The following is a 5807-nucleotide window of genomic DNA, read 5'->3' as shown; positions in this document are numbered from 1 at the left end:
ACATACGCCAAGTACCATCTTTCTTAGGATCTAAAATAACAGGAACATCACAAGGACTAAGGCTTATGCGGATATAACCTTTGTCGAGTAGCGCTTGTACTTGCTTCTGTATCTCCTTCGTCTCTTCGGGATTAGTGCGATATGGCGCCCTATTGGGCAGCGATGCTCCGGAAATCAAGTCAATTTGATGCTCAATACCTCGCAATGGTGGTAGTCCTGCGGGTACCTCCTACGGAAACACGTCGCCGAATTCCTGCAAAACATTAGAAACACCAAGAGGAATAGGAGTCATGTCGTTAGAAATCAAAACCGTACCCCTGTACAAAAGCACAAGAGGCATGGCCGTAGGATCCTCACTAAATTCTCTCATGTCTTCTTTGGTGGCTAATGAAACTAAGAGCATCTCCACTCGTCCCCCCGACGAGGCCCCCGGCGAGCCTTTTTTCCATCCGGACGGCGTAATTCGGCCCAGTCGCGCCCCCGGTTCCTCGTTTTCGTCCGGAATTGGGCCTAATTTCATTCGGCGATCCCACGCCATCCCGGCCCCCGGGGAGCGCTCGAGGACTCCGGACGAAACGCAAGCGCGGGAAATACCGAGGAAACTTCCCGCGCGTGCGGTGGCCCCAACTTGTCGGCGAGAGAAACCGATCGTCGTCCTCATCGCATCGTCTTCCGCGCGCTGTAAAAGCCCGCCGCCGGTCTGCATTCGCGCGTCCACGCGGCGAGTTAATGTCCTCGTCTTCCGCGCATGCATCGTCTTACCGCGCACTCCACGCGGTCAAAGGCTGCCGCCGGTCCGGCTCGCCGCGGACGCGTCGCACTCCACGCCGCATTAATCCCCCGCGCCAGCCGCACCTATATACGCCGCTCCGCTCGCCGCGAGGCGTACCCCGTGATCCACTCTCACTCCACTCTCCCTCCAGTCTCCGTCCACTCTCCCTCTACCCTCCGACGATGGCATTCTCCGACGACGACGGCGCAGCCAACAACGGCTTCCCCCGCCGCTCTCTCCACGCGTGGGAGGGGCACCTCCTCCACCAGGCGGGGTACCCCTGCCCGCCGGACACGAGGCCTCCCAGCGGTGGGTGGCGGCTGAGTCGTGGCGGCGTACCAATCCCGCCACCGCCTCGGGGCGACCTCCTCGACATCGAGATCGAGGAGCCGCGGATGGCAATGACGGATGAGGAGCGCGCCGAGCCACGCCACCACCCCGACAACTACACAGCGTGGAACTCCTACTTCCTGCGGCGGTGGGAGCGGGAGCTCGCCTCGTACGACGGCCCGCCGCCTCCGCCTCCGCGCAACAACTCCGCGGGCCGCAAACGTTGGTGGAGCGCGCCGGTCCGGAATCTCGAGGCCGTCCTCGAGCACATCCAGGGCGGTAACTTCCCGGTGCTCACGATGCCCGCTCCATCGAGGGCATCGGCGAGCCGCCGCCGGAAGCGTCGGCAGCCACGGCGCATGGCTGCCCGGCTCGTCGTCTTCCGGATCGGCACCGAGGTCATCCTTGGCGCCGGTGAAGAGGGAGGAGGCGACGCCGCCTTCGACGCCGGTGCGCGTCAAGAAGGAGCCGGCGTCTCCGCCGCCGACCGCGAGGGCGCGGCAGCGGTGCCCTCGTCATCCGCGACCAGCCTTCCGCGCCGCGAGCGGCCGAAGAGGACGAAGAAAGAGGCCGCCGCAATCCAGCTCGCCGAGGAGGAGGCGAAGCGCGCGGAGGACGCCGCGATGGCGGAGGCGATCGCCATGTCGGCCGAAGGACATGGAGGAGGAGAAGCGCGCGGACGACGCCGTACTGGCTCGGGCCGGTGCGCGCCCAGGGAGCGCCAGGAGGAGGAGCAGCGAGCGGCGCGGCTGCGGACACGGCCGCCGCACACCAACGCGCCGCCCGCGCCGCCACAACCGCCAACGTCGATGCCGCGCGATTCCGCCGTCCTGCGACACCTCCTTCCGGCGTCGTTTGTCCCGTCGTCGACCCGGAGTCCTCCGACGACGATATGTACAAGCCATCCCGGGGTGGTGGGGAGACGCCGGCCGGGGCAGCAGCAGCCAGGCCGCGCGGTCGAAGGACGACGGCTCCGGCGACGGCAGACGGCGACTACACGGTGTTCTACGCCATTTAGGCATGTAGAGCGCCGTGTTTTAGAATTAGCATTTGAATTCCCCTTGCCGAATTCGAAATATAGTCGAATTCGGCGTCTATGTATGAACTCCGCCCGTTATGTAATAAATATCATTAAATTTAGTCTATATTCACCCGTTTTTAGCCGTAGTTTGTCAAGTTTCCGTTTTTTTAAATTCGCCTCGTCGACTACGCCTGGGCACGCGCCGTGAAACTACTACTCCCCACGCCAAATCTTCCTCCAATCCGGACGAAAATTTCGCCGGATTTGGGCGTGGGGAGCGCCAACGAGTGGGGATGCTCTAAGGAATTCACTCTCTCACTTTTCGTTATATCACTCACGACATTACAATTCTCTCGCCTATCTAGAGGTGCATCCTCCAAATTCACTTCAATCTTCTGACGAGACTCATTGACAATTTGTTGTGGTGACATAGGCTGTAAGTTAATTTTCTTGCCCTTGTACTCCAAATGATATGTATTGGCTCGGCCATTGTGTTGCACAGAATGATCATAGAACCAAGGCTGACCCAATAGTAGGTGACAAACCGTCATAGGAACCACATCAAAGTCAATGCAATCCTTATATGGTCCAATCGCAAACTCAACACGCACCATGTGGTTTACCTTCATCTCACCATTGTCGCTCAACCACTGAATATAATATGGATGCGGGTGCGGTAGGTACTTCAACTTCAGCTTGGTACATACCTCCTTGCTTGCTAAATTGCAGCAACTCCCGCCATCAATAATGACCTTGCAAGCCTTGTCAGGACCAACTAAAGCTTTGGTTTGGAACAAATTGCAGCGCGAGTAGATGCACTAGGCAACACATTAAGAGCACGCTGCGACACAACAATGGTACGAGCATCGAAGGATATGCATCTTCACCATCGGTGTCATAGTCATCATCGTCTGGAGCATTTGGATCAACACCATCTCCAGGTCTCATACTCATTGTCCTCATTGATAATCATGACTTTGCGGTTAGGACAATCTCTCTTGAAGTGACCCTTGCCACCACATGTATGGCAAAGCATATCGCGGTTGGGCGCTGTAGACATGCTAGAACCACTCGTACTTGCAGCAGATTCGGACTTCTTTGCATTAGATACATTGGAGACCTGTTTGCTAGGCGGAGTAGAGTAAGGAGCGGAGCGCGTCGAAGGCGCCGGCGCTGTAGAAGGCGCACGGGGTGTAAAACGCCCAGCTCCCGTAGCACGGCCTTTAACCTTTGCTTCCCCAGCCAACTGTGATTCAGCTTCTCTTGCATGATGTAACAATTGATTCATATTGGTGTAGGTGTAATGACGAACAATGCCTTTAACATCATACTTCAATCCATTGAGAAAACGCTGCATTGTCATCTCGAGAGACTCACGGGACACGACCACGCTGCATAAGCATCTCCATCTCCATGTAGTACTCATCAACAGTCTTCACACCTTGCCTCAATAATGTTAGCTTATCAAATATATTCCGCAAGTAATTTGTAGGCACAAAACGAGAAGTCATAACCTCCTTCATAGTACGCCATGTACGGATAGGTTGTGCACCATCTTCGTCGCGGTTACTGAACCAAAGAATCCCACCAACGCAATGCATAACCATCAAATTCGGAAGAAGCAAGCTTGATCTTCTTATCTTCGCAGTAGTTGGGATGTAAGCTCCATAACTTCTCAATCTTGAGCTCCCAAGTGAGATATTCTTCAACATCAGCTCCTCCTTCAAACTTGGGTATGGAAAACTTGGGCTTACCCAATCCATCTTCTTCATCTTGTCCACGACCAATGCGGCCAAGTGGAACCCAACCACGCGGACGATGACCACGAGGCGCACCACGAGCATTGTGTGCGTCATCTTCAAGCTCAGGATCTTCATCATCGTCTTGTTGTTGTTGTTGTGTAGTCAAATTCTCAATAGCGAGGCGCATATCTGCAATATTGCGCTGGATATCCGTCATTTGATCAGCCAATCCAGTGACGGTTTCATTAGTAGCATCCAGCGTTTGTTTGATCTCGTCAACTGGTACCCTTAAGCTCATCATCCTGAGTGCGGAATTCACGTCGCATCTCATTACGAAGAGCTTCAAACTCCCTCCATGTGATGATATCTGCCGAATTCTTGTTTTCTTGGTTAACAATCTTATTATCACTAGCAGACATGATTAGTAGGTTAGTGCACTAAATCAAAAATATATGGTGGTACTCTCACAACTCACTCAAAACTGATAAGAAAAGGAAATCTTACCGTTCCAAAGTAAATTAGTGTTGCTTACCACTTGTAGTAACAACTAGTGCACGGATGTAGCGAAGCGAATATCAAGGGTATAAGAACAATCACACGACAAAGCAGGGTATATGTGGGGCTGTAGGTAGGCTACCTATTTGCACCAATAACAAGCTCTAGCGCTGACCGTAGACAACTAATGATACTCACACAAGGAGATATAATGGGGCAATGCAACTATATGGAGGAAAGGTTGCAACGCACTAGAGAGACGCTAGCAAAGCTCAACGAGACAGGCACAAGATTGCTCAACTACAGGTGCTCTGATACCAAGATGATAAGGTGTGGCCCGATCTTCTCAGTAAGCAACGGTGGTGATGATGATCACGGGGTGATGGCAGCGGAGAAACACGACGATGTAGTGGATGATAACTTGTATGACGCAACGAGATCTCTCGATTGGTCCCTGTCGCCAATGCAACAACTCTCAACCCTGCAAGATATTCGCAACTCCACACACTTGCGCACGTAGCCGCCGACCATGAAGCGGTAAGTTGCAACCGTCTAATTCCCAATGAAACAGCAGATCACACAAGACTTTAACAGGATCTACACAATATCAAGCAATATGGTGTAGGGAATTCAATAGTTTTGCAGAGAAAACAACTAAGAACTAGGGTTTATCTTAAACGTGGTCTAAAGCAGCTAGGGGGTCGTCCAAGGCACTTATATAGGCGTCCGGGACGAGGTCTGGTCGAAAAATACAAGTAAAACCGACCCGGAATAGATGCTGGTCGAGACGGACTTCGGACTGGTCCGGCTGCGGGATCCGGCCGACCGGGCTGTGGACCGGCGGTCCGGTCTGTGGGTCCGGTCAACCGGGCGGCAACCGAAAACTGCCGAAGTTTCCGGTTTCCGCCTGTACGATGCACTCCCTCCGGTTGGCGGCCGGTTAGCGGCCGGTCGACCGGGCCAGGGATCGGGCGGCCCGGCGTGGGGGCCGGTCTGACCGGGCGCTGGACCGGCCTGGACTTCTTCTTCTCCTCTCGCGCATTCCTCCCGCTCCTCCCTCGCGCGTCTGATAACCCACAAGTATAGGGGATCGCAACAGTCTTCGAGGGAAGTAAAACCCAAATTTATTGATTCGACACAAGGGGAGGTAAAGAATACTTATAAGCCTTAACAACTGAGTTGTCAATTCAGCTGCACACTGGAAAAGCACTAGTAACGAGGGTGATGTGAAAGTAGCGATAATATGAGAGCAGTAGTAACAAGATAACACGAGTAGCAGAGAATAGCAATATGAGAGCAACGGCACCGAGAAGATAGTTGATACTACTTCCAATGACATGTAGAACGAGTATATTATGATGAGAGATGGACCGGGGTTCCGACTATCTACACTAGTGGCAACTCTCCAATAACAAGTGTTGGGTGAACAAATTACGAGTTGGGCAAT

This window comes from Lolium rigidum, chromosome 1, assembly GCF_022539505.1.
Source record: "Lolium rigidum isolate FL_2022 chromosome 1, APGP_CSIRO_Lrig_0.1, whole genome shotgun sequence".
NCBI classification, from domain to species: Eukaryota; Viridiplantae; Streptophyta; class Magnoliopsida; order Poales; family Poaceae; genus Lolium; species Lolium rigidum.
Note: the sequence above shows the minus strand (reverse complement) of the source record.